The 18,654-nt window shown below is 44.7% G+C and overlaps 1 pseudogene; it reads right to left on the reverse strand.

Annotated features, from left to right (window-relative positions):
- Window positions 1-297: 297 nt before the first annotated feature.
- Window positions 298-17,683, reverse strand: LOC131418595 (signal-regulatory protein beta-1-like; annotated as a pseudogene).
- Window positions 17,684-18,654: the final 971 nt, after the last annotated feature.

Genomic DNA, 18,654 nt, shown 5'->3' on the forward strand with positions numbered 1-18,654 from the left:
CTACTCTGCTGACCTTCAATAAGCCTCCCTCTGCCCACATCCTCTACAGGACCCCTAGGACTCTGTGGACACCCTTTGAAAACCCTTGATCCAGCCCTCCTGCTGCAGGAACCCACACAGTTCCTGGGATGGAGAACCTCTGAGAGGGATCCACAATACTCCTGAGCGTATTGAGGGAGGTGTGTCACCTTCTCTTAACTCCACGTGTGTCCTGACCCTGTGTGACCTGTGGGCTGGCCCTTTTACTGACCTTGCCCTTTATGGGACAGACCTTGGCCTGCCCTCCCAGCCCCGCGACTTACAGTCAGGCCCTCCATTTCCTGCGGACATAGATGGCAGAGACTCCGATGGCCAGCAGCAGCTTTGTGCTCAGGAGGAGGACTACCAGAGGGACAGCAGACAGCTCTCGGCCTGGAAATCAAGGGACAGGAGGAGCCATTAGAGGGGCCACACAGGAGCCATTCCTAGGGCCTCCACTTATTCCATCTGAGGCTACCTGGGCCATCAACCTTTGGAAGCTTTTGAACCTACATCCTGCCCTGTGCTCAACCTTGAGGTAGAAATTAGGGTTAAGATGTTCCTCATTCTCATTCACCTCACTGTCAGGATGCGAGGGTTGTCCTCCTGGAGGGAAGCGCGGAGAAGGTGTACTCAGTGACCTGTAAGTGTGGCTCCTGGTTTACTTACTTAATCCTCATACCTCTCTGGAGCAGGTATTACTATCCTCATTCTGATGATGAAACTGAGGCGTAGAGAGTTTAGGGAGGGTCACAAGATTAGTGGGATTCAATCCTAGGGAAATCCATCATTGTTGTCTGTAGAATGACCAGAGACCGTGCCTTTGGGACCAAGACAAGTCCAAACTCTCAGGGTCCTAAGAATGAATGTCCACACAGCATGCAAGTGGAGTGAGGACAGGTTTCATGATGGGTGAGAGAGATGCAAGGCTGCCCTCATTCATAGCAGGGGTGAGGCTGGATGACTCCATGTTGTCAGGAGCTAAGGGAGCCCTCACGGTAGCTTGATCTCATGAGACCTGCTGTCTGGAGAACAGCCTGGTGAGTCTAGGAAATGGGGTCTCACGCTTGGAGGGGCTTCAAACAGAATCCGGCCCACCTTGACCCGAGGGCTTGTGTCAGCTGAAATCTTTCTGTTAGACTCAGAAAATTGTATCTGGGGAAGTACGTTTGAGTTCTTTGCATTTTTACAATGGGCAGTTTTTGATTTTAAAATTAAAGAAATATATTAAAATAATATTTTATAAATGAATTTATTCCTAAGGAAGGAGAGGAGACCTCACCCTCTTTTGCTCCTGGGGGCCTGGAGGATGACAGTTCTCAGGAGCAGCTCTCTGGCACTTTTTCTCAAGTGAAGAAGCTCCATTGCCCAAGTTTGCACCTCCTTCTGGAGGGCAGCTCGCATCAGAAGACGGGCTGAACTGGAGTATAGGGGCTCAGCCCTTTCCCATCCATTGAAAACAGCTCTGAAAGACCACCCTGCTCCCCAGCTCTGTGAGAGCACGAGTCTTTGTTGTGCCTGGATTGTAGGTCACCAGCTCCCTGTCCCAGTCCTGCCCCTTCACCCCCACAGGCATGCTGACCCTGGCCACACTCCACACGAAGCTCCACATTCTCATGTCCATTTCTGTCTCTTCCCAGTATACTGACCTATGGGAGTTCATCTGGGAGTGGTCTGGAAAGCCAACTCTAGATGCCAATTTGAACTGGATAACTGGGCTGGCTGACCAAGAGGACCCCAGCACCAGCAGGAGGTGGAGCAGGGGAGGCCCTGCTCCCCCTAGTGGTGCAAGTGTTCAAACTTCACCAGTGGTGAACCAAGAGGGAGAGAATACTTTGGCATCAGGCATTTGAAATTGAGTTGGAAAATAGTAATTACAAGGACTATGTAATGGCATGGCTGTTGCTGTGGCATCAATCCTTTGGAGAAATACAATGAAAAGTAAGAGAGATTAATCACAAGGGAAAGATCAAGTGTGAGAGTGAGAGCATTTCCTGGCAGCATTGCAGAGTCTTATCTCCTAGAGCCAGAGGGCAGAAGAACAGAGGATGGGACCAGGACACGATTATATTTGCAGAGCTACAGAGGAGGCTGAAATCTCAACTTCAGTGGGCCTGTCTGACAGAATAGGGCCCTGATGGGGACGTATGGGCCCTGAGATGTGGGACAGGGACACATGGGCCAAAGCACTCAGGAATCTTCAGTGACTTCTGGGCGCAGAAGACAACGGCAGCAGCACACTCCTTATCTCCAAAAATGGCCTCTCCAACCCCAAAAAAGACAAAGAAGCAAAAGTCAATTCTAGACAAAACTGGCGCCCAGTATTAGTTGAAGAGAAAATGCTAAAAGTACAAAATATCTGAATCAAAGAGAAAAATCACCAAACCCTAGTGCACCGTCTGTCACAAGGCTGCCATCCCAGCCTCACCCAGCCACCAGGAAAAGTGACAAGGGCAGCTAGCAGGAGGAGTTATTTGGAAATCCCACCACAAATAGTAAATCCACATTAAATTTGAGAATATTGAAAAAGTGTCTGTCCTGCAGTTTAGAGCACAGAAGGGTTTTCAAAGTATTCCTGATTGAAAAGGGCTGGCACAGAATCCTCAGAATCTCTGAATATGTTACTTACATGGCAAAAGACACTACCCTTGGTGATTCAGGTAAGGATCTCAAGATGGGGACATTATCTTGGGTTATCTGAGTGGAGACAGGGTAATCACAAAGGCCCACATAATTGAAAGAGGGAGGCAGGAGAGTCCGAGTAGGAGATGTGATGGCAGAATCAGAGGTCAGAGTGAGGTGGAGCCTTTACCCAAAGAATGCAGCCGGCCTCTAGGAGCTGGAAAAAGCAAGGAAATGGATTCTCCCCAAGATTCAGAAGGAGCACAGTCCTGGCACCCACTGTAGACTTCTGATTTCTACAACAGTAATATAATAAATATAATAAGTAAATAAAGCAATATAATAAATTTAAAACCACAAAAAGTGTGGTAATTTATTACAGTGGCAACAGATACCTACTACAAGGAGGCTGGGACATTTTGAAAGGACCGATGTGACAAAAGGGACAGGCTCAATTTAAAGTGCATAACTTCTGGGGCAAAAAGGCAGAAAAGAAGGAAGAAGCGCTGTTTGGTGAAGGGAACTAGGAAACGGGGGGGGGCGGTGGTGAGGGATTTAAGATCCTTAAAGACAAAGAGAAACAAAAAATTTAGAGGCTTCAGAACCTTTGTCCCACTGTCAAAACCAACCAACCCAAACTCCAGTAACACACCTGGATTACGCTGTACTGAGAGAAGAGAGGGCCATTAAGCTAGAAATATTGTAAAACACCCCAACAACATAAAAACGAACCCAAAGATGTGCATCCTCACACCAGACCCATTGGACCCAGGACTGCACTGGCCAGAGCACTCAGATGCCCGGGACAGGCTGGGCATCCCACTGCAGCAGGGTGATAGAGGCATCTTGCACTTTGCTCCAGCCTGCCAACATGGACAACACAAAAACCAGTTCCAGCCTCAGCACACTAGCGAGCGTGCTCAGTTAAGCACACTGAGAGCACCAGAAGGAACAGCCCTGATATGAGCCCCACGGGAGATGGGGACTAAGGAGCAAACCCAGGCTGGTCCGGACAGGATGGTGTGGACCCACCTCTCCCTACTCTCCCCCTTCAGTACAACTCTGACCCCTAGAAACAATGCGAGGTACAAGCACAGGAGGAATCTGAAAGGAGGACGAAGAAGCAGACTGGCTGGGCCCTGAGGACTGGAGGGAGAACACAGCGGCCAGGGGTCAAGATTCCACTCTCCTGACTGCCCAGCACAGGAGGAGATTGGGACTGGCATTAGAGAAAAGGGAAGTGTAAAACCAATCATCTAAGTTCCTGCCTCAGGAAACTAGAAAAGGAGGAGCAAAATAAACCCAAGGCAGAAGGAAGGATGGAAATAACAAAGGAAAGAGGAGAAAAATCAATGAAATTGAAATCAAAGAAGCAGTAGAGAAAAATCTCTGAAAGAAAAAGCAGCTTCTTTGGAAAGATCAATAACATTGAAAAACTTCTAGCAAGACTGCCAATAAGAAAAGGAGAAATGACACATTTCCAAAATCAGGAAAGAGGGGACATCACTACAGACCCTGAAGACATTAGAAGGATAATAAGGGGAGATTGTGAGCAATCCTACAGACAGATTTGACAACTTAGGGAAAATGGACCAGATTCCTCAGAAATCACAATCTACAACAATTCACTCAACATGAAATGAATAATTTGAATAGGCCTAAACTATTAAGGAAATTGAACTCATAATTTAAATATTCATGAAAAAGAATTCTAGAGACCCTGAAGGTTGCACAGGAATATTCTACCAAGCATTTATGGATGAACTAAGACCATTTTGGTGCAAAAAAACAGCTATAAAAGAAATTTGGGACAATGTGAATGTATATTCCATTTTAGATGACATTAGGGAATTATTGTTAATTCTATTAAGTGTGTAATGGTACTGGTTTTGTAGAAAACCAATGTCCTTAGTCATATGATCACACAATAGTGGACGCCACTTGCACCTGGATGTGCATACTTGACCAAGTTATTAGTGGACACAATTACGCAACTTCTGTGTGTCTCTTGTTTTAAGGGAAATTGTCTTCCTTTTCCCATCTTTACACTTCCAGCAGACAGGGTCGTGGACACTTGGTGACCCAGATTGACCCAGCAGATGAGGACAACACCACAGGGCAGATGGAATGAACGTGGACCTTTGAAAGCTCTTCTGGAGTCAAGACTCCTGGAAACCTGACTCTATTCCCTTCTGACAGTACGTGAGACAGAAATGAGACATAATTTATTCATAGAAAGGGGGGACTCTGTAGGTCCTTGGACAATACCCAGCAGAGGGGGAATGTGTCTCTAATTAGCAGATATGTCCTGTACAGGCTGGTGGTCCCTGTCCTCAGGGACTCAGATTTACCTTGATTAATTTAGCCCAGTCACCTGGTCTAAAAGCAAAAAGTCTTCAACAACATACTCACCATTGTTCCTCAAGTCTCATTGGTAACACTCAAAACTCTCAGGATGGTTGCAGCAGGAAAGGAGATCACAGAGGAACTGGAATTTGCATATAGTAAATGTGTAGCAAGTGGTTGTGATTATTGCTGATCCCTTGTCGGATCAAGGAACAAAGGAGGCTTGTGTTGTGACCACTCAGGGTCATCCAGGTGTCTGTTCCAGACTCAAACTCCACGTCCTCAGGGCTCCCTTTTGAGAATTACACAGTAGTTAGTAGGGGCAGGCATCTGCTGGGGTGACATTACTGATGTGGATGCAAAAGGCTAGGATGGAATAGAGACTAGGCAGAGTTTAGAGACAGCAAGGAGGAGGGGGGTGGGCAGACGTGGATGGTGACATAATCATTGTCAGGTGAAGAAGCAAAAAGCAGGATGCTTGAACAAGATGAGCAGGATGACCTCCCTCATTCCCTACTTCTTTCTTTAATATGTATTTATGTCAAAACATCTATAAAGATATGTACCAAACTCTTACCGGTGGTGACTCTTGGACTGTGGGATGTGGGGGAGGGGAGCTCACTTCCAAGTTCTGCTTTATATTTATAGTCTTCCAGATTATTCTATAATATGCATTAATTACTACATTTAATATCTAAAAAAGATACAATTTAAAAGGAGCCAGGTCAGTAGGAGTGGAGGCCTCACCAGGGGTTCCACCTGTGTCCTGCTCCTTCTGGTGGGCAGAGGCCTCCAAGGTATGGTGTTTGGTGACCGCCGGCTACTCGTCATGCTCCACCTGGCAGGTGAGCCCCACATTCTCCCTGTGGGCACAAGAGTTCACCAGAAGCCAGCTCGTCCAGTTAAAGGTCCCATCCTTGTTCTCTATGAGGGTCGAGGCCATTTCTGTTTGGGACACATTTCCGTTCTCCAACCAGGTCAGCTTTAGGTGCCGGGGGTAGAACTTGTTTGCCTGGCAGGTGATGTTCACCAGGTTCCCTGCCGTGGGGTGTTGGGAAACCTCCAAGGTGGGCGGAACTGAAACAGCACAGGGCAGAAGCTCTGACCTTATGGAACAGACAGATCACAGAGGAGGGCTCCGTAACTTAGCTCCCACCATCACAGACAGGAATCACCCAGGACAATGCTAGGCATGCAGCAGGGGCTCAAACAATGAGAGTATTTTCTGCATATGAATGAGATCACTAAGCACAGTACCAAGCACACAGTAGGTGCTCAAGGACTGGTAGCTCCTAGTAGGGTCATAATGAGTGAAATCAATGAGCACAGCCCCTGGCATACAGTGGGGGCATAATAACTGTAGGAAAATAAATGAAATCACCAAGCACCTGGGGGCTGGGCTTAGAGTAGGTGCTCAGCAACTGGAGCTGCTATTGGTAAAGTGTACGACACGACCCGTCACAGAGCTTGGCACATGGCAGGTGTTCACCTGGCAGCTGCCGTTAAAACAGATGAGTCACCAGCAGATCCAGGTGCCTGGTGATTGGGAAGGATGGTCAAGAACTAGATTCCAGGAAATTCAGGCCTGGAGCAAACAGCAGGGGGAGGAGCGGGCTTGGGGGCTTGGCGGCAGGTGTGGGCTTGGGCTGGGGTGAGGGACATCTACCTCGGAGGGTCTCAGACAAGTTGGCCGTCCCACGATGAGGAGGGCCCCCCTGCGGGGTGACGTGGGCCACCTCACAGATGACCTGGGAGCGAACATCCCCCGGGACCAGCACCACCTTGGCTGTGCTGGAGACACTGTAGGAAATGCTGCCTCCCTCTGGGTCCACGTTGGTCTGGGAGGCTGGGAGCTCATTCCCATTTTTGAACCACTTCAGGGTGATGTTTCTGGGGGAGAAGCCGTAGGACTTGCAGGTGAAGCTCACTGTCTGCTCAGGCGTGGCCCTCGCTGTGGGGCCCGATACCACGGGCGGAGAGGGTTTGGCTACAAGAGGAGCATTTATAAACAATAGACGTGATTGTGATTATATCACTGACCATAAGTGTGTGACACACTTAAGAACCTTCACATAGATTATTTTTAATCCTTCTAATAGTGCTGGGAGGGCGGGTCATCATCCTCATCTTACAGAGGAGGACACACAGGTTCCCAGAGGTGAACTCTGAGGAAGGGGCAGGTTTGGGGGGATACTCAATTGCTACCACCTCTAGGCGGGAAATTTGGCAATATCCAACAAATTAAAATACACACATCTGCTGACCAAGCAATGCCACCTCCAGTGGGCATGTCCCACTGGAGTAGAGTGGTGCAGCACTGGTTTAATATCCCAAGGTTGGGAACAACTTTGTATCCATCAATGGAAGACTGTAGAATGTATATGCTATCTCCCTACGATGGATGTTATGCAGCTGTGGAAACAATGGGCAGCTCTAGTGCTGACATGGATTGCTTGATTGGGGGTGATTGGCTGAAGGTTGGGAGAGGTTCCCAATCACCTTGGGCCTCAGGTTCTGAATGTGAGGAGCTTTCTGAACCTTTGGAAAACTGACATAAAGGAGAAATGCTGGCTCCCTGTTCAGTGATTTGGGGCAGCGAGCTTTTATCCAGCATTTACTATGGGCCAGCCTCTGCCATCGAAAGAGTGTGCAATGTCAGCACAAGAAGTAGCCTGCCTGGAATCAGATCCAGGTTCTGATATGATCCCCTTACACACTGGCCCTGTGACTGTGGGCACGTCCACCATCATCTCTTGGCCTGAGGCTCCCCATCTGTACCTGGGGCATTGGGCTTGATGGGTCTGAAAGTCCTTCCTGTGCAAGACATTTCAAGATTCAGGATCTGGGGCCTCTGGCAGAAAACCTTAAACGAGTTTCTTTGCTGCCTCAACAGTGAACCCCTAAATCAGTCACATGGGGAACCTCTTCCCTGGGTGAGAGACATTCTGAGATGACCCAGCTCTGCCGGGAGCCTTCAGTGACTGTGTGAGTTGGTCTCTGAATCACACGAGGGTTTTCTGTACAGACACACAGCAAACACCCAACCTGTGCGCGTCTCCTCCAGCCGGGCTGTCAGAGCAAACAGAGAGTCTGGGCCTCTTAGGGATTCCTCTCAGTGTGATGTTTCTGAGGATGAAGTGAAGAAACACACATTCTCTCCTCCCCGCCCTGCCTGGATTTCTCCTCACAGGAAGAGAAGGGAACGTGAGCTTCCTGGGAAAAGAGCCTTTGCCTGCTGTGTCCACTGCTGCTTCCACAGCACAGAGCAGAGCCTGGCACACAGAGGTGCTCAGTAAGTGCTGAGTAAAGGAAGACTCGGCCACATTGAGGGGCACTCTCTGGGGACAGGGGCGAGATCTGACCGTGTGACTGGGGGAGTCACTCAGACTTTCAGTTCCCTCCTCCCTGGAACAAAGGGCTGGACGGGATGGAAAAGGCAAGGGCTGTGGAGCCAGGCAGGTGGGGGCTCAGACATTCCCCCCATTTACCAACTGTGGGGTCTTGAGCAACTAGCACGACCTCTGCAGGCCTCAACTTCCCTGATCTGTGGAAGGGGGTGAAATCAGATCATGAACATAAGCACCCACTGCCACACCTGATTCTTGCTGTTGCTGAAAGAATGGAGGGCGTTATTATTGACTTGCTGTCACACACCAGGGGACGAAGGAGGCCCACGCTGTACTCACCACTCATGGTGAGCTGGGTGCCTGGTCCAGACTTAAACTCCACATCATCAGGGCTCCCTTTCTGGAACTTCACACAGTAGTAAATACCAGTGTCTGCTGGGGTGATGTTACTGATGCGGATGGAATAGTCCATGCTGTTTCTCTTTGTGGTGTCTGCAACATTTGTTACTCGGGGGAAGTGGCCTCCTTTGAAACTGTAGATTAACTCCCGGCCTGGCCCTGTCCCCCTGAACCACTGGACGTGCCCCACAGGGAGCCGGGAGGTCAGGGTGCAGCGCAGAGTGGCTGTCTCTCCAGTTGCAACAGACACTGACGTCTCAGGCTGAATCACCTGCAGCTCCTCACCTGCTGCTCCTGGAGGAAAACAAATCCATTATTTATTCACCCCTATGTGATCTTGTAGCTTTTCTCAAGTGTTTATCAACAACAGCTTTCACTGACCGGGTGCACAGCACGAGCGGGCCTTGAGCTCAGCACATTGCATACCTTCACAAGAAGCCTGCAATATGAGACCCTAGTACAAATGGTGAACTGAGGCACAGAGAGGTTAAGAGATGTGGCAGAGAGTGAGTTTGAGTGCCTGTGCCCTCTCTGGGGGTTTCATGCTTTGCCAAATATCTCTGGCTGTCCACTTTCTAGCCTCAGGGCGTGTTGCATTTCTGGACCTTTGCATTGGGTAGGACCATGAGATGTTTTTAGACCATGAGTTGTGAGCAAGAGTGATGAAGGAATTTAGTGGATATGCATTGAACTACAAGAACCTCTATGCATCAACTTCCCTCTTATGCAGAGATCCACATGCTCAGGATGGGTCTGCTCCATCAACCTGGATACTTGAGTGACACTGATGGGCAGAGCTCCCAACACAGAATGAAGATATAGTTTAATTAAGAAGTAAAACATTCTTTCAAGTACCTGGGATTTTTTTATCCATAGCATAATCATGTGGCATTAGTGTCCTAATCCTGCTGTAACCAATTACCAAAAACTTAGTGGCTTAAAACAATAGAAATTTTTATCTTATAGTTCTGGAGGTCAGAAGTCCACAACTGGTGTTGCTGGGATAAAATCAAGGTGTCAGTCAAGCCACATTTCTTCTGGAGGCTCTCTTCCCTGCCTTCTAAGTCCCAGCGGCTACACATATTCCTTTTCTCATGCTTCCAGTCTTCCTATCACTCCAACCTCATGCTTCCATTATCACTTGTACTTCTCTACCTTTGACTTTCCTGCCTCCTTCTTCTGAGGACCCTTATGATATCACTGGGCTCACCTTGATAATCTAGGATAATCTCCCCATATCAACAGTCTTAATCACTTCTGCAAAATGTAAAAAAATTGCCATGAAACGTAAAATATTCACACGTGCTGAGTATTAGGAAAAGGATCACTTTGGGGGGCCATTGTTCTGCCTACCACACAGGTCTCTTCTGACTTTTAGAAACCAGTTTCCATAACAAAAATCTGTGTATATGGCATTGACACACAGGTTGAATAAGGCAACTTAGTGGAATATGGATGAAGGACTATTCAAGCAGTCCACTGGTGAAACAGTCTGAAAAATAAAACTAGAAATTAATAAGAGAAGGAGAAATGGAATATCCACAAATACAAAGAAATCAAGCAACACACTCTTAAAAAATCAATAGTCAAGGAAGAAATCACAAGAGAAATTAGAGAATACCTTGAGACAAATGAAAACAAAAATACAACATACCAAAATATCATAAATTAATAACTATATACATTAAGACATTAGACAAAGAAGAGAGAAATAAACTCAAAGATAGGAAAAGGAAGAATATAATAAAGATTAGTGCAGAGATAACTAAAATGTAAATAGAAAAACAACAGAGAAAATCAACAAAACCAAGAGAGGTTCTTCAAAAATATCAATACAATTGACAAATCTTTGGCTAGATTGACTAAGAAAAACAGAGCGAAGACCCAAATAACTAAAATCAGAATTTAAAGAACGCTACCAAAATTTTGCAGAGATAAAAGAGATGATAAAACACTACTATGAACAAGTGTAACCAGTAAATTGGATAACCTAGATGAAGTGGACAAATCCCTAGAAATACACGACTTACTAAGACTGCATCATGAAGAAATAGAAAATCTGAATAGACCTTTAACTAGGAAGGAGATTAATCAATAATCAAAAATCTCCCAACAAAGAAAAGCCCAGGAGAACCAGACTTCACTGGTGAATTCTACCAAACATGTAAGAAAGAACTAACACTAATCCTCTGCAAATTCTTCCAAAAAGTTGAAGATGAAGGAAGTCTTCCTATCTTATCCAGAGTCATTCTGAGACTCATTTGAAGGCCAGCATTTTCCTAATGCCAAAGCCAGACAAATGCACTACAAGATAACACAGACCAATATCTCTCACAAAAACTGAAGCAACAACCCTCAACAAAATACTAGCAAACCAAATTCAACAGCATATTAAAAAAATTTCACACCATGACCAAGTAGGATTTATTCCTGGGATGCAGGAATGGTTCAACATATAAAATTCAAACCATGTAATCTATCACATTAACAGAATGAAAAACAAAGGCCACATGATCATCTTATTTGATGCAGAAAAGCATTTGACAAAAGCCAAATTTTTTCATGATAAAAACAATCAATAAACAAGGAATAGATGGAAACTTCTACAAAATCATAAAGTCATATATGAAAAACCCACAGCTAACATCGTACTCAGAAATGGAGAAAGTCTGAAAGTTTTTCCCCTGAAAATCAGGAACAAGAAAAAGATGCTCACTTTTAGCATTTCTATTCAACACAATAGTGGAAGTTCTAGCAAAAGCAATCAGGCAAGAAAAATAAATAAAAGGCATTCAAAATAGAAAGGAAGAAGTAAAACCACCTCTGTTTGCACATGACGTGATTTAATATGTAGCAACACCAAAGATTACACACAGACACACACACCTGTTAGAACTAGTAAATAAATTAAGCAAATTTGCAGGATACAAAATCAACAGGTAGAAATCAGTTGCATTTCTATACACTAGTGATGAACAATCCAGAAAGGGAATCAAGCAAACAATTCCATTTACAATAGCATCAAAAGGTATAAAATTCTTAGGAGTAAATTGAACCATGGAGAGGAAAGACTTGTACACTGAAAAGTAGAAAACATTGCTGAAAGAAATTAAAGAAGACATAAATAAAGGGAAAAACATCCCATGTTCATGGGTTGGAAGACTTCATATTGTTAAGATAAATACTGAGTACTACCTAAAGCAATCTACAGATTCCATAAAATCTGTGTTTGGATTGCTGGTTACCAGAGGGGAGGACGGGAGGGAGGGGGGCGAGAAGGATGATTAGGCACATGTGTGTGGTGATGGACTGTAATTAGTATGTGACTGGTGAACATGATGTAATCAGTGCAGAAATAGAAGTATAATGATGTACGCCTGAAAGTTATACAATGTTACAAACCAATGTTACTTCAATAAAAACAAAAAATACGATCTCTGTCAAAATCTCAATGGCAGAGGGCCGGCCTGATGGCCCAGCATGCAAGTGGGCACGCTCCACTTTGGCGGCCCGGGGTTCACAGATTCGGATGCTGGGCGCCCACCAACGCATTGCTTCTCAAGCCATGCTGTGGCAGGGTCCCATATAAAGTAGAGGAAGATGGGCATGGATGTTAGCCCAGGGCCATCTTCCTCAGAAAAAAGAGGAGGATTGGCATCGGATGTTAGCTCAGGGCTAGTCCTCCTCACAAAAGAAAAAAAATCTCAATGGCAGAAATATTTTTCAAGGAAATAGAAAAAAGCATTTTAAAACTCGTATGAAATCCCAAGGGACCCCAAATAACCATTCTGAAAATGAAGAACACAGTTAGAGGACTCACACTTCCTGATTTAAGAAGTTAGTACAAATCTACAATAATCAAAGTAGTTTGGTACTGACATTACAGATATATAAACCATGGAATAGAATAGAGAGCTTAGAAATCAACCCTCACGTACATGGTCGAGTGATTTTTCAACAATGGTGCCAAGGCCATTCAATGGGGAAAAGACAGAGTTTTCAACAAATGATACTGGGAAAACTTGATATCCACACGCAAAAGACTGATGTTGGACCTTTACTTTATACTATATACACAAATGAACTCAAAATAGATACACGCCTATATGTGAGAGCTTGAATTATAAAATTTTGAGAAAAAAACCACAGGTAAAAGTCTTCAAGACATTGGATTTGGCAATGATTTTTTTGGATATGACACCAAAAGTACAGGCAACAAAAGAAAAAATATGTAAATTGGACTTCATCAAAATTAAAAACTTTTGGACATCAGAGGATACTACCAAGAGAATGAAAAGACAAATCACAGAATGGGAGAAAGTATTTGCAAAGCATGTATCTCATAAGGGATTGATATCCAGAATATATGAAGAACTCCTACAATTCAAAAACAATTTAACAGAAAACCCAATTAAAAATGGACAGAGGACTTGAAAGACGTTTTCCCAAAGAGGATATACAAATGGTCAGTAAACACAAGAAAAGATGCCCAACAACACTAGTCATTAGAAAAATACAAATCAAAACCACTATGAGACACTCCTCCACATTGCTTAGGATGCCTATCATCAAAAACAAAATAAAAAACAGAAAATAAGTGTTGGCAAAATCGTGGAGAAGGTGAAACTCTTGTGCATTGCTGGTAGGAATATAAAATGTTGAAGCCACTGTGGAAAACAGTGGTGGTTTCTTAAAAAGTTAAACATAAAATTTACCATATGATCACAACAATTCCACTCTTAGGTATATACCCCAAAATATCAAAAGCTGGGACTCAGACACACATACATCAATGTCCATAGCAGCATTATTCACAATAGCCAAAAGGTAGTAGAAACAACTCAAATTTCCACCAAGAGATGAATGTATAAACAAAATGTGGTGTACAAATATTATGGAATGTTATTCAGCCCTAAAAAGCAGTGACATTTTGATACATCCTCTAACATGGATGAAACTTGAAAATATTATGCCAAGTGAAATAAACCAGATGCAAAAGGACAAATATATGATCCCACTTATATGAAGCACCTAGAATAGGCAAATTCATAGTAACAAAAAGTAGAACGGAGGTTAGCCACTGGAGGGAAGGAGGAAAGGGGACTTACTGTTTAACGGGAACAGAGTTTCTGCTTAGGATGTTGAAAAAGCTCTGGAAATGTATGGTGGTGACTGTTTCACAACATTGTGAATGTACTTAATGCTGTTGAATTGGATCCTTAAAAATGGTTAAAATGGTCAATTTTAGGTCATGTGTATTTTGCCACAATCAAAAATATGTACTAACACAAGGTGATCGCCCCATGAAGAGCTTTCAAATTGGACAAAATGGCTCAAGGAAAAAGACAAAATGTGTGGTCCCAAAGGCTGATAGATTTGAGAAACCTGCTCTTTTTTTTTTTTTTTAATTTTTTGTTTATTGCAGTAACATTGGTTTATAACATTGTAAAAATTTCAGGTGTACATCATTGTACTTCTATTTCTGCATAGATTACATCATGTTCACCACCAAAATACTAATTACAACCCATCACCACACACATGTACCAAATTATCCCTTTCACCCTCCTCCCTCCCCCGTTCCCCTCTGGTAACCACCAATCCAATCTCTGTCCCTATGTGTTTGTTTATTGTTGTTATTATCTACTACTTAATGAAGGAAATCATACAGAGAAACCTGCTCTTGAATGGAGAGAGAGAGCCATGGGAGCAAGCATGGAAACAGCAGGCTTCAAACTTGTGTTTCGAAAAGAATTGTGGGTGGTTGACTGTGTTTGGACAATGAGTTACGAGTTGAAGGGACACGAGTCACCTTTGGGCCAATCACTGAACTGCAGGGGCAAGACTTTCCAGTTCCATTTTACTGCCTCAGGGACTAGCCAGTTTCTGGACACACAGAGAAATAGAAAATCGTTCCTTCTTATCTTAAGTGTCCTAAAAAACAGGCCTGGGTTCTGGTGGCAGGGATATAAATCAGAGGAGCAGGCTGTTGTGGCGCCACAGATAAATCCTGTGTTCTTTTCTATTTCTTGTCTACTCCTCAGGGAAAAAAATGTGCTTTACCTTTGCAGAGTGTGAGCTGGTGACCCCCACCCACTTAGCACTGTTTATAACCAAACCTGCCTCCTAAGGAAGCACATGCTACTCCAGGGCAGGTCCTTTGGTGCGCCCAGAACATCAGGTGGTTTGGGTTTTTAAGTCTGGAGAAGAAGATTGGAACTGCTAAGAAAAAAAATGGGGAGAAATACGGATGAATCTTGGAGGGAGAAATGGAAGGAATAGAGGAGGGAGGAGAGAAGAAGGAGCAGAGGGTCAAGATCCATCTGCCATCTGTGCATCTGTAATTCTTGTATTTACTTCTCTGGCCCAGGCCTTTCCCCAGAACTCCGGACTTGTATGTCAACTGCCCACTGGACGTGTTCCTTGGATGGAAATAAACATCTACAGTTAACAGGACCCAAAGTGAACTCCTGAATTTCCCCCACAGCCCTCTGTGTCTCAGCTGAGGCACCCTTACTCTTCCAGATGCTCAGGCCCCAAACCCTAGGAGTCTGTCCCTCTCACCCCAATCCTATGCATCAGGAAATCCTGTTGGCTCCACTCCAGCATGCATCCAAAATCTGGCCTCGTCCCCCTATCTCTACCAGGCACTGTCTTGGTGCAAGCCACTTCTTTTTTGCAGGAAGGCAATAACCTCTTAAATGCTCTAGTTGTTTCTATTTATGTCCTGTTTAGCCTACTCTCAACCAAATGCTAGAATAATTTAAACTCATGTCAGATCATGTCACTTCTCTCTTCAAAACCTTGCAATTGCAGCCATGTCACTCAGCGCAAAAGCCCAAACCCTTGAGCACAGCAGAGAGATCCTACTCTCAGGGCCTTTGCGCATGCTCTTCTCTATCAGGAAGGCTCTTTGTCCATACCACCACAGGGCTCACCTCTGCACATTCTTTTTCTCTTTGCTTAAATTTCCCCTTCTCAGTTATTCCCCTACCCTATTTAAAATACATCCCACCATACAGAAGCTCCCAATTCTCTTATCCAGCTATACTCCAATTTTCTCCTTAACACTTATCACTTTCTAATACGCTATAGTCTTTACTTATTTATTAAGTCTATTGTTTACAGTCATTTCCCCACTAAGACATAAGCTCCATGATGTCAACTACTTTGTCTCGTTTATTCACCAATCCACCCCAAATTCCTATATCAGCTCCTGGCACAGAGTAGGTATCCAAAAAATGCATGTATGATGTGTGACTTGCCCAGTGTGATGCCTCTTCAAGACCCTGAAGTCGATTTTAAATGGGTAATCTCTGTGGAAATTATGTCATTACCTGAGTTCCTCGTGTAGATGACTTGGTGAAAAACAAAAGCAAACTGCATTTACTCAGGAAGCAGAAGAGCCCAGGAGAAGAAAACCACAAACCCTCTTCCCCACACCCACCCTTCCCCACACCCAGTGGCAGAAACTGCAGAAATCTCATGGGATGGAAGGAGGGTAACGGTTAAACCCATGAGCTCTAGAGTCAATTGCCTGAGTTCAAATCACAGCCCTACTGTTGACCACTGAGTGGCCCTGAAGCTCCCTGTGCTTCTATTTTCTTTCTGTAAGGTAGAGGTGACAAGAGTATCTGCCTTGGATATAATGATCACATGAGATAACAGTCATAGGCATTTCCAACAGTGTCTGGACATGGGGAGTTTTCAAGAAATCAAAGTTATTACTCATTAGATTCCTGAGGCAAGGAGGCTTCAGCTGACATTCGATGATATAGATATGGATATGGATACAGACATGGTTATGGATATAATTATAGATATAGATCATATAGGCAGGAGTCTCTGTATCTTTATCCTCATCTCTCCTCCTCACCTCTATCCAGCACAGAAGAGGGACTCCAAGTAGTAACACACGAGAGAGAGAAGTTTGCTTCTCTTAAGAGTTTGGGGAGGGTGAGGGGTAATTTAGAGAAGTAGAAGGAGGCATGTTGGCTGAGAGACAGAGAATGCCAAACATCTGTTCAATGTGCATTTCATGTAGACTGAAAACGATTTGAAGAAAACTATAAGGAAAGCCTTTTAAAAAATCCTGTGTGTGTGTGTGTTTGTGTGTACACTTCCTCACACCCACTCATACACACATACAGATGTAAATACACACATTCACAAATAGATATAAAAGTATGGCCTAGCATAGTAGTATACAGATTTTTTTTTAGCATTAAATAAAACTATAATAAATATTAAAAGCTCAGGAAAACAATTGGCACATAGGAACCATGCAACACATCATTAAGAAAGATTTGCGGTTACACACAGCAGAAATGGAACTCTGGTGATCTCTCAGCGGCGTGGTGGTGATGACTGTTCTTCTGTTTGCTTCTCTGTACTTTCTGATTTTTCTGCAATCGGCCTCCACTGAGAAGCCGAGCAGCACAGCATGGTAAAGGAATGAACTCTGGGGCTGGTCATCCTGGACTTGAATTCCGGCTGCTCCACTGCCTTAGGTAGGTGACACTGGGCAAGTTACTCTCTCTGCCTCAGTTTCCCCATCTGTAAATCAGGGATAATGCTCATAGCTATCACACAGGGTTGCTGTGGGGATTAGACAAGTTAATATACACAAAGTCATTCTTGTTGCTGTTTGAAGCACCATCTGTTTTGACGCCTCTGGTGACCAGCTGCACGTGATGGATCCACAGAGAAAATGCTCAGATCTCTGATTTCATGCTCTCAGATAATGCCCGGTTCTGGGCCTTCTGTGGTAGCTCTGGGTGGTGCACCGGTGGTATCCTGGAGGCCCTAAAGGTCCCCAGACAGAGGGAGAGGATTCTACCCCAATGAATGCTCACCTGTGAGTCCCAGCAGTAGAGTCAGCAGCAGGCAAGGAGGAGGAGGGCGGGGCCGGGAGGCAGGGACGGGCATCCTGGAGGCCTGAGGAGCCTGCTCTGTCCCCGTGTGTGTGCTGGGGAGAACCCTGACCTCTATGCTCTGTGGAGAGGAGGGAAGGCCCGCCTCCCGTGATATAAGAGGAAGCGCCTATGACAAGGTGACATGGCTGTGACGTTAACCTGCTCCTAGATTCTAGACAGTTCCTGCTTCTAAATTGTGAAACAGGAATCAGGCAGAGAAAGCGGCTACAGTTGAGTAGTCATTCATCTTCTGTTTTCAGACAGACTTGAACAGGCCTAGCAGAAATAATGCTTCTTTCCTGCCTGGGTCCTCTGCTCTCTCCACTGGGCCCCTCACCCCATCTTGAGGTCTTCATGGTGATTCCCCATTTGGGAGCCGCAGGCCAAGAAGGATCTGTGGCTGTGGGCTGTGTCTGTCCCAAACTCCCAAGCCCAGCATCCTAGGATGTGGCTGGCTTGTGGCCTCATTCTGCACCAGCCTCAACCAAGAGCTACTCAGCTGGAGGAAGGAGGAGGGTTTTCCAGGGCCTGCTCAGCTTTGGGACAAAACCAGGTCTGTTCCTGAATGACTCCCTATTCCAACCCTTTATTGATAAAAGTTAACTCAAATGCACTGTGCAGTGTGGACCTCAGAACTTGTATGTGCCCACATCCAACAGAAGGAGTCATATCCTGACTTCTTCCAGGAGATGAAGTGAGTTATATGACCCAGCAATTAATCTTTTGGGCATTTGTCTCATAGAAATGAAAACTCATGTCCACACAAAAACCTGTGCATGAATGTTTACAGTAGCTTTATTTGTATAGCAAAAACTAGAAACAACCAAAATGTTCAATAATAAGTGAATAGTTAGACAAACTGTGGTGCATTCATTACAAGGAAATACCACTCAGCAAGAAGAATGAATGAATTATTCATATGTGCAACAAGTTGTAAGTTTCCTGAAGGCGTTATTTTGAGTGTACAAAGTCAATCTCAGAACATGACATACTGTGTGATTCCACTT

Source organism: Diceros bicornis, chromosome 19 (assembly GCF_020826845.1).
Source record: "Diceros bicornis minor isolate mBicDic1 chromosome 19, mDicBic1.mat.cur, whole genome shotgun sequence".
Taxonomy (NCBI): Eukaryota; Metazoa; Chordata; class Mammalia; order Perissodactyla; family Rhinocerotidae; genus Diceros; species Diceros bicornis.